Here is a 12,092-nt window from a genome sequence, read left to right as displayed (position 1 = left end):
TTGCTGGGTCACAGGGGAGTTCTATGGATAGTTTTTTGAGGAACCTCCAGTGTTTTCCAGAGCGGCTGCACCAGTTTACATTCCAACCAACAGTGTAGGAGGGTGCCTGTCTCTCCACACCCTCGCCAGCATCTATAGTCTCTTGATTTGTTCATTTTAGCCACTGTGACTGGTGTGCGGTGGTATCTCAGTGTGGTTTTGATTGTGTTTCCCTGATGATGAGTGATATTGAGCATCGTTTCATGTGCCAGTAGTTCATCTGGATGTCCTCTTTGGAGAAGTGTCTGTTTATGTCTTCTGTCCATTTCTTCACTGGGTTATTTGTCTTGGGTGTCGAGTTTGGTGAGTTCCTTGTAGATTTTGGATACTAGCCCTTTATTTGATATGTCATTTGCAACTGTCTTTTCCCATTCCATCTGTTGCCTATTAGTTTTCTGGATTGTTTCCTTTGCAGTGCAGAAGCTTTTTATCTTGATGAGGTCCCAAGAGTTCACTTTTGCTTTCATTGCCCTTGCCTTTGGGGATGTGTTGAGTAGGAAATTGCTGTGGTTGAGGTCAAGGAAGTTGTTTCCTACTTTCTCCTCGAGGGTTTTAATGGTTTCCTGTCTCACATTCAGGTTGTTCAGCCATTTTGAGTTTATTTTTGTGTATGGTGTAAGAGAGTGGTCTAGTTTCATTTTTCTGCATGTTGCTGTCCAGTTCTCCCAGCACCACCTGCTAAGGAGGCAGTCTTTTTTCCATTGGATACTCTTTCCTGCTTTGTTAAAACATAATTGGCCTTACATTTGTGGGCCCAGTTCTGGGTTCTCTATTCTATTCCATTGGTCGATGTGTCTGTTTTTGTGCCAATACCATATTGTCTTGATGATGACAGCTTTGTAGTAGAGGCCAAAGTCTGGGATTGTGATGCCTCCTGTTTTGGATTTCTTCTTCAATATTACTTTGGCTATTTGGGGTCTTTTGTGGTTCCATACAATTTTGAGGATAGCTTGTTCTAGTTTTGAGAAGAACGCTGGTGCAATTTTGATGGGGATTGCATTGAAAGTGTAGATTGCTTTGGTAGTAATGGCTTTTTCACAATGTTTATTCTTCCAATCCATGAGCATGGAATGTTTTTCTATTTCTTGGTGTCTTCTTCAATCTCTTTCATAACTTTTCTATAATTTTCATCCATATGGGTCTTTTAGATCCTTGGTTAGGTTTACTCCTAGGTATTTTATGGTTTTTCGTGCAATTGTGAACGGGATCAGTTTCTTGATTTCTCTTTCCACTGCTTCATTATTGGTGTATAGAAATGCAACCGTTTTGTACATTGATTTTGTACCTGGCAACTTTACTGAATTCCTTGATCAGTTCTAGAAGGCTTCTGGTGGAGTTGATTGGGTTTTCCATGTAGAGTATCATGTCATCTGTGAAAAGTGAAAGTTTGACTTCTTCTTTGCCAATTCTGATGCCCTTGATTTCCTTTTGTTGTCTGATTGCTGATGCTAGGACTTCCAGCACTATGTTAAACAGCAGTGGTGAGAGTGGGCACCCCTGTCGTGTTCCTGATCTCAGGGGGAAAGCTCTCAGTTTTGCCCCATTGAGGATGATATTAGCTGTGGGCTTTTCATAAACTGCTTTTATAATGTTTAGGTAAGTTCCTTCTATTCCAACTTTCTCTAGGGTTTTTATTAAGAAAGGGTGCTATATTTTGTCAAATGATTTTTCTGCATCTATTGACAGGATCATATGTTTTTTATCCTTTCTTTTGTTAATGTGATGGATCACATTGATGGATTTCTGAATATTGAACCAGCCTTATAACCCAGGAATGAATCCCACTTGATCATGATGGCTAATTTTTTAATATGCTGTTTAATTCGATTTGCCAGTATCTTGTTGAGTATTTTTGCATCTGTATTATTAAGGATATTGGTCTGTAGTTCTCTTTTTTTTGCTGGGTCTCTGTCTGGTTTGTGTATCAAGGTGATGCTGGCTTTGTAGAATGAGTTTGGAAGTTTTCCTTCTATTTCTATTTTTTGGAATAGTTTGAGAAGAATGGGTATTAGCTCTGCTTTAAATGTCTGGTAGAATTCCCCTGGGAAGCTGTCGTAACCCGATGGCCGGGGCCGCTTGTCCCCAGGCTATCGGTGATCGGTGGTACCTGTTTCCTCCAACCCGACCGGCAGGGCTGAGAATCGTTGCGGGTCCTTTTCCTGAGGGAGGGAGAGAAAAAGGGGGCAGGAGAGGGAGACGCAAAGAGTAAAGACAGAACTCACGGTTCTCTGATCAGGCGAAAGAGAGCGTTTATTCAAAGAACTGTTCTTTATATAGTCTTCAGGGTGGGAAACAAGGCAAGCTGACCTAGGCAGGCTACAGAGTCGAATGCATATCAAAGAAGCGCCGGGACTTTGCCTCAGCAATCTTGGGGGATGGAGAACTAACACTGAATATGGTTTTGATCTTTTGTGTGCCTTGGCCACTCAAGTCTAGCTCAGCAAGACAGTCGCCAAAGTTATTTTGACCAGGAAATGGCAATCTCCAGCCTCTAGATGCAAATCTTGTTTACTGACGGAAGCCATCTGGCCCTGGGCTCTTATTAATTGGGAGATTTTTGATAATGGATTTGATTTCTTCACTTCTTATTGGTCTATTCATGCTTTCTATCTCTTCCCATTTGAATTTTGGTAGTGCATGTGCATTTAGGAATTTGTCCATTTCTTCTAGGTTGTACAGTTTGTTGGCATATAGTTTTTCATAGTAATCTCTAATGATTGCTTGTATTTCTAGGGATTGGTTGTAATAGATCCCTTTTCATTTATGATTTTGTCTATCTGGGTGCTCTCTTTTCTTTCTAAGGAGCCTGGCTAGAAGTTTATCAATTTTGTTTATTTTTTCAAAGAAGCAACTCTTGGTTTCATTGATCTGCTTGACTGTTTTTTTGGATTCTATATTGTTTATTTCTGCCCTGATCTTTATTATTTCTTTTCTTCTGCTGGGTTTGGGGTGCTCTTGCTTCTACCCTTCTAGTTCCAGTGGGTGCTCTATTAAATTTTGAATTTGTGCTTTTTCTAGTTTGTTGAGATTGGCCTGGATTGCAATATGCTTTCCTCTTAGGACTGCCTTTGCTGCATCCCAGAGAGTCCCATTTTTAATGGAGAAATTATATAGAAGAAAGTTTAAGAATTTTCTTATAGAGCCATAGATATAGAAGTATAATGTGCACATAAAATCACACACACACACACACACACACACACACACACACTTTCACACAAACAAGAATTTCAATTCAATGTAATTGCATGCCTGAATTCAGTAAAAATTCTTTGCTATGTTGTATTTTTCATGATAGGGGAGGTTGAGACAATTTTCCTTCCTAAGCACTCATATTCTGTGCCCCCAAATGAAGGATTATTAAGTAGTGAGAATTCTGATTTGAAACTTTGTGTATGTGTACAGAAGTGAATTGAGATGGGTCATATGCCAACTACTCCTGCCAGTCCAAATTTAACCCCAAACAGGAAAGATGTCTGAAGGTTGTTTGTTCATGAGGGAAAGCAGGATGTTTGGAGCCAATGAGTAGGTCAAAGAATGTTTGTTTGGCACTGTCTGATAGTCTCTATTAAGGTTTGGTGGAGTATCAGTGTGAACCAGCCACAGAATGCCCATCAGACAACTTTCCTGGCTTAACTGAATGCTTTCCTTTGCTTTAGAAGCCTTTGCTAATTGATTTGTGATTTCAGAGTCCAGCCAATATATCTCTGGCTCACAGATAAGAATAAAGTTTTTGTCTATTTTAAACCATATAATATTATTAAAGTAGAGTATTTGGGAAGGATTTTAGAATATACGGATATATTCTAAATACAGAACTATGCATATAACTATATGTAAGTATTTGTAACTATATATAACTACAATTATATACATAGCTATATAACTATATTACATGTACAGTTTTCCAAAGTTATGGTTGATCCAAAGCAAAATATTTGGAATTTAAATTTCCAAAGGCATTAAAATAAGTTTATTTATCGAGCACAACAATTCTTTTAAAATTGGTATTTTAGTATTGCCATGATGAAACTGACTAGTAAACTAGATTCACCTTTTAGACAATTTTCTAAAATATGTAGACAGAAAATTTTAATAACATCTTACTTTTTTCAATAGGGAACTGAACTTAAGAATTTAACACAATTTAAAAATTGAAATTTTAGTTCTGTTTGTATGATTTTTCATAAACTGGCATCAATTTATCTGCTAATTTTACCTCTTTTTTCCTGACAGGAATACCAGTCCTCCTCTAACCAGGGAATCACCTGGCACACATGTTCTTTGCCACTACTTGCAGAGTAGAAGAAATAGATATTAGCAAATCACGTAAGAGTTTCCCTGTTTAGGGAAATTCCAAGATGGATGGTGGCCTTGAGTGAAGAAGTTGGGTCTTAACTTAATCCAAGAGAATGGCCTGGAGAAAAGAATCATAAACCAGCAAATGACCGGATTGCTCCATTTACAAAGTTACTGAGGATTGGAGATGGGAGTAAAGTGGAGAGAAAGGAGAACAAAAGAGAACCAGAAGAGAGAATAGGATAAGCAGTATGTTGGGAAGCTGGATCTGACAGAGAAATAACTGGGAACAATTAAAGGGGCTGGGTGCTCATAAAGATGACTAGGAGCAGGATTTCCTAATAACCAACTGAAAGATATTTGCTTACTTCCTTATAAACCCTCTCCGTGGCTCACGCCCATCAACAGACCTGTTCCACCCCAAGGCTGGCATTCATATTCTGGTCAGCCAAGGAGTCAGGGTGTTGCTCACCATGGTAAAGAATGGTACAACTTGGAAAGCTGGATGATCCAGAAACTTGGGACCATGAAGAGCTGGTTCATCCCTACTGTCCTCACCCACCCCAAACCCATCCCACCAGGACACTCAGAGGTTCCCTGGGAGGCCAAGTCTTCTAAACTGCAGGTGGGATGGAAGTTTGAGCCAATTTTTTTTGCATCATAAAAGCCCGAATGTCCTGTGCTGATATCCAGTTTTTGTTTGGTTTTATAGGGTTATAGTGTCGTATGATAATTTCTGTAGATTTGGGGGTGTCTATTAAGAATTTTATTAAGTGCCCATTATATGCTTAAGGTACCAGAGTCATTTACTCACTGGGAACTTGCAGTCTACCAAAAGGTGATAAGCCATGCATTCATCAAATTATAAGCAAACCACAAGTCATCATGTATGTATAAATCTATGCATTAGAATTTTTAAACTAATATAGTGAAGTCAAAACTTGTGCTGTGCAATTAAAATGGGCAAGTAAAGAGGTAGGCAGTAGAAAGTATAGTAAATTCTATTCCCATTGTCACTGCTCATTATCACTCATCAGACTGTGGTTAAAAGCCTCCTGGCTCCCTGTCTTCAGTCCTCTCATCACTAAAAGTTATTATTTACCTTGCTATTAAATTAATCATAACGAGGGAGAGTTCTGTCTGGCACAATGCCTGGCACAGAATAAGGTTTCGAGAAACACTTGTTAAATGAACAAATCAATCGGTGATTCTTTTCCATTTTACACACAAATGTCAATGTCTCGTTATTTCCTATTTATCTTTCTAATACTATATCTCATTATACCTCATTACTGCTTATTATGCTCCTTGTTCCAGCCCTGCTTCCATTCTTACCTCTTATTCTATCCTCTTTCTTCATCTGATGTGCCCTTTCCCCCTGTCCAGAGTTTGCTCTATTTATCCTTTGAAGCCCTTCCAAGTATCAATAGCTCTTACTCTCTGAACACCTCAGCAGGAAATAACTTTCCTCTCATCTTCCATAGAAGTTTGCCTTCAGTTTCCTATCACACTAATTATTGTGTTCTGGATATTACAGTAATTTGTGCCCAAATATCTGCCAACTGTACAGTACGAAGTTCAGGGTACTTTGGTACAGACAACAGAATCCACTCCAGCTAGCTTATACAAAATGATATTTATTACATAGTTTATAGAAATACTGAGAGGGCCAAGGAATCAAGCTAAGGTCATTAACATCCAGAAACAATGCAACCAAATGAATCACTTGGATTCATGAAGAGAACTGTTTGCCCAAAGATTCCATTTCTACTGCTTCCTCACAGTTCATGGTACCTATAACAGTAGGCACAAAACTTTCTTGAAAAAAGTCTAAAATTTCAGATGTCTTGGAAAACCAAATGCTTCCACTACACTCAATCCCCCAACAGTGACCTCAAGCTCATGTTGCTCACTTCTATTTTCAAAGTCTTACATAGGTACATTTGTTGAGTGAAACGTAGTGTCCACATACAATTGTAGCTACAAGAGAATCTGAGAGATGTTATTTCTAGGTTCCCACCCCTCTATGATACCGTAAGGCATAATAGAAGTGGGTCAGAGCAGATTGGTCCACTTGGCAGTATCTACCACATTCAGTTGGCAGACTGAGGACATAATTCATGTCTGATCACCTTTGTAATTCCCATTTGCCTATAGGCAGAGCTTGATGACTATGTGTCAAGTAAATGAATGCATGGTAACTGTATATTACATTTATAACATGCAAGACAAAGGATAGTTAAGAGAGAGGAACTGCAGCTGAGAAAAACATCGATGTTACCTTTTAAGGCCTCTTTTATTTAAATCACCAAACTACCATCCTTTAGAATAACTTTCTCAATTTACCAAACACTACAAAGAAGAAGCAGGTGTCAGAGAAACAGGATCATCATAGCCAACTGCTTCTTTTTTTTTCACCACTAATGAAACTTTGCTTGGAAGCCCTTGTACCGCAAGTAAAACTGCAATATGTTTATTTCCTCCCCAAAATTTAAACAAATAAAAAGATAGGTGTTTCCAAGGAGGAAGTCAAACTTTCACTCCTTGCAGATGACATAATACTCTATATGGAAAACCCAAAAGATTCCACCAAAAAGCTGCTACAACTGATCCATGAATTCAGCAAAGTCACAGGATATAAAATCAATGCCTAGAAATAAGTTGCATTTCTATACTCCAATAATGAAGCAGCAGAAAGAGAAATCAAGGAATTGATCTCATTCTGCACCAAAAACTATAAAATACCTAGGAATAAACCTAACCAAAGAGGTAAAAAATCCATACACTGAACTATAGAAAGCTTATGTAAAAATTGAAAAGACACACAAAAAAAATGGAAATTATTCCATGCTTATGGAGTGAAATAACAAATGTTAAAATGTTAATACTACCCAAAGAAATCTACATAGTCAATAAAATTCCTATCAAAATAAAACCAGAATTTTTCATAGAGCTAGAACAAATGATCCTAAAATTTGTGTGGAACCAGAAAAAATCCCAAATAACCAAAACAACCCTGAAAAAGAAAACCATAGCTGGAGGCATCACAATCCTGGACTTCAAGCTATATTACAAGTCTGTAATCATCAAGACAGTATGGTAATGGCACAAAAACAAACACTCAGATCAATTGAACAGAATAGAGAACCCAGAAATGGACCCACAAACTTATGGCCAATTAATCTTTGACAATGCAGGAAAGAATATCTAGTAGAATAAAGACAGTGTCTTCAGCAAATGATGTTGGGAAAGCTAGATAGCAACATGTAGAAGAACAAACCTGGACCTCTTTCTTACACTATACACAAAAATAAACTCAAAATGGATGAAAGAATTAAACATAAGACAGGAAGCCATGAAAATTCTGGAGGAGAAAGCAGGTAAAAACCTCTTTGATCTTAGCAGTAGCAACTTCTTACTCAACATGTCTCCAGAGGCAAGGAAAACAAAAGCAAAAATGAACTACTGGGACCTCATCAAGATAAAAAGCCTCTGCACAGCAAAGGAAACAACCAGTAAAACTAAAAGGCCACCAATGGAATGGGAGATTAATTGGCCATAAGTTTGTGGGTCCATTTGCAAATGACATATTAGATAAAAGGTTAGTATCCAAAATGGGAGATTAATTGGCCATAAGTTTGTGGGTCCATTTGCAAATGACATATTAGATAAAAGGTTAGTATCCAAAATCTATAAAGATCTTATCAAACTCAACATCTAAAAAACTAATAACCCAGTGAAGAAATGGACAAAAGATATCAATAGACACTTTTCTAAGGAAGACATCCAGATGGCTAACAGACACATGAAAAAAATGTTCAACATCACTCATCATTAGGGAAATACAAATCAAAACCACAATGAGATACCATCTCACACCTGTCAGAATGGCTAAAATTAACAACTCAGGCAACAAAAGATGTTGGTGAAGATGCAGAGAAAGAAGAATCCTTTCGCACTGATGGTGGGAATGTAAACTAGTGCAGCGACTCTGGGAAACAGCACGGAGGTTCCTCAAAAATTTAAAAATAGGACTACCCTATGACCCAGCAATTGCACTACTAGGTATTTATCCAAAGGATGCAAGTGTGCTTTTTCAGAGGGGCACATGCACCCCAATGTTTATAGCAGTGCTATTGACAATAGCCAAAGTATGGAAAGAGCCCATACGTCCATCAATGGATGAATTGATAAAGAAGATATGTATACACACACACACACACACACACACACACACACACACACACAATGGAGTATTACTCTGCAATCAAAAAGAATAAAATCTTGCTGTTTGTAACTAGTGGATGGAACTAGAGTGTATTATGATAAACTGAATTAGTCAGAGAAAGACAAATATATGATTTCACTCATGTGGAATTTAAGATATGAAACAGATGAACATAAGGGAAGGGAAGCAAAAATAATGTAAAAATAGGGAGGGGGGAAACATAAGAGACTCTTAAATATAAAGAACAAACTGAGGGCGCTGGTGGAGTTTTGGGTGGAAGGATGGGCTAAATGGGCAAAGGGCACTAAGGAGGACACTTGTTGGGATGAGCACTAGGTGTTATATGTAGGGGATGAATCATTGGAATCTACTCCTGAAATCATTACTGCACTATATGCTAACTTGGATATAAATTTAAAAAAAAAAGATAGGTGTTTCTTCAGAAAGTTTATAAACCAAGAATTCAACCTTAAATAACTTATGATATGCATACCCTACAGATTCATAAATCACTGAAATAACTTTTCTTATTTCTCCTACTCAAGAATCTAATGAAGAGATCCTTCTCAAGTGCCAATTTAGCTTCATTTGTGGGTTAGAAACACAGATTTTGATAACATTCTTAATGGGTTACTTTCCAAAAACAAAAAAGATCCAAGAAAGGAAAGCAATTGATGTTTTATATTAGTGATCTTTTAGGCATAAACTATTGATAATTAAAAGTAAATTAAAAGTCAACAATGCTAAACAGCACTTAGATAACACCAATAAAACCATGAAGGCCATTATTGACCAAGGCTAGGTATTTTATATATTCATAACATTGGCCATTGCATATTGCTGTCCCTAACCTCATGGTAACCAACAAGTTTCAGTCCCTTCACCTTCCCTAATGAATGAATGATAGACCATCACTCAAACACCAGAACTATTGAAGGATTCAACAATCACTTCTGGGGTCACATCTAATGGACATAATGGCGGGTAAAAAGTTCTCAATGTAATGAACACTAATAAAATATTTCAAGGAGCCATACTTTTGCTTATGTGAAATATTGTTTTGTAGGGAAAGGAGAGAGGCAAGGCAGCTATTTTTACAAGCTCTTTGGTAATTCACCATAGTAAAAAAGATTCTGGAGGCAAGAAAGCTAGCTTTTTATCTGCTTCCACAAACATGCCATTTTCCCAAACCACTTAAAACTTGATTATCTTCATAATTTTCCTTTTAATTTCCCCATAACTCTGACTGAAGAGACTATCAATCGAAACCAGTAATCAGGGAAGTAGTGATATGCAGCTAATATACCAAAAAAAAAAAAAAGACATGGCAGTTATGTTACATAACACATGGTCTGAGGAGCCCTAAGACATTTGAAGTTAAGACTGTGCCCATTATAACGGACCAGCTTTCTCTTTATATGCCAGTGTTTATTGTACGGTCTGCTTTTGTTGTTTTGGTTGGGTGAAAAAGCTGGCATCTGCGATACAGTACACAGTCACACACACTGTGTGAACATTTAAGATTGTTTTAAAATGTCCATTTAGAGTTATGGAGTTGGACAGTGATTGTCTTCTGTTAACTGGCACAAGACCAGAGTCACTAGGGTGAGTTACTTCCCAATTCCCTGATGTGTCTAAAAGACCCAATAGGAGGCTGCCTTGTGGAGGAGGGGAGTGAGGGCAGGAGATGGAGAGTGTCTGTGGAGTGGGCCAAAATGCAGGAACTCAGAGTTTACGTGCCTTCTTTGTGCTCCTTTGTGCCAAGGGAAAAATCCACCCCCCCCCGCCGCCATACCTTTAAATTCCTCTATCAAATGCTTGCACCTTTGCAATGGAGAATGTAATTCTCCACTAAATGCAGTGTTCAACAACTTCACGCTTTCTCTTTCTGTGCATCATTTCTAGGGGTGGTTGTGTACAGTTAAAAAAAAAGAATCCAATAACATAAAACCATTTTAATAATTTTTAAAGGAAGTTTAAATGATACACACTCGATCAGGGTCGATGAAAATGGCACTAGTGTCGAAGGGCAACAGGTTGCTAATAAATACAATAGTTTAGGAAAGTGCTGTTTCTGTCATGGAAAAACTATATTCTGGGAAAAATAATACTACTGTAATTCATTTTTGAAAGCTATTGAGACTTCTTGGGTGAAGAATGTAGTTATTAAAGGCAAAAGTACACAATATGTTGTAATGAAATGTTTGTGCTTCATACTTCATTAAATGTTTTGTGGGCCCCTGGGGAAATTCTATCTCTCACACACAGAAATAATGTTTATACATGGTGGTATCACTAGAGGGAGTGCATAGAGCAATGTTCAAAGGAAGAACTTGCTATGATTTCAGGATGTTCAATTTAAAACACCAAAACGAGATGTGAAAAAATATGGGTAATCCTGAGGAAAGAGTGCACAAAATTTTTCTGTGCCTTGGTAATCTTTACACCTTCACTTAAATGCTATCTTTTTCTTTACTCAATTTTAAAATAAAATACTACAGATTTTGTGTAAAGTATAGGGTGATGGAAAACACCAGATGGTTTGAATTAGTGGGATTAATTGAAAACCATCAGATTCTAAATGCTGCTGCTAAGTAGAGCCAATATCATCATATTTAGGATTCTGAGATTAAGAAAGCTGGTAGTTTGGGGTCAGTTGACTGTGTTAACTTACAGTATTTTGAAAGTGAAATGTAAAATAGTGGCACATTTGCAAAGACATTCACAAAAATAAAATTCTTGGGAAGTAGGGAAGTCTACTCATAGGAAATATATGAAAAACATAATGAGTAACTTCTTAAGGTCTCATTATCAAGAGTTTTTAATCAAGAAGAGTAAAATCATGTGAAGAAGAGAAAACTATGGAAGTTCTTCCCCGAATAGACTTATAGACTTGGTTTTATTTACTGGATGGACTGTGTCCCCTCAGCAGCACTTCCTGAAGGCACGTGTCCATCTGTCTGATCAAACATGCATGCAGACGTAACATTTCTAAGAAAAACCGAACAAGGTGACGTAAAAAGGAATTGCATTCAAAGCGATGTTAAAGAAAATGGGCTGATGTTCTAGAGACAACTAGGTAAAAAGTAGTAACACCAAGATTTCTTAAAGAACACCATATGAAATTTCCACGGAAGCATTTCTTTGCCTCAAGAACATTTTTCCCCTCAAGAAGTATGTTAACCTTAATGGCTTTCCCTAGAGCTAGAATTTCAATTAGCTGCTTTACTACCACAACTCTAGTCACATAAAAATGTAGTGGCTCTCGAAGAATCTTGTTCTAAGCTATATGCTTCATGTGCACATCTAAGTGGAGTTTAATTATTTTTTTTCAATTTCCAGGCTCCTGTATAATAATAGTAAGATGCTAGTTATACGAAATGTACAACTTGAACTTGGAAGAGCATAATATGTGGGTTTTCTTCTTGTTAATAAAAATACTTGTTGTATGAGTGGATTTATTTATTGAATCGTTACAAATGTTATAAAAAATGAAAGCAATACGGCAGGGCTGAGAGAGAATGAT

The sequence above is a fragment of the Suricata suricatta genome, chromosome 1 (assembly GCF_006229205.1).
Source record: "Suricata suricatta isolate VVHF042 chromosome 1, meerkat_22Aug2017_6uvM2_HiC, whole genome shotgun sequence".
In the NCBI taxonomy this organism is placed as follows: Eukaryota; Metazoa; Chordata; class Mammalia; order Carnivora; family Herpestidae; genus Suricata; species Suricata suricatta.
This window is presented reverse-complemented; position numbering follows the sequence as displayed.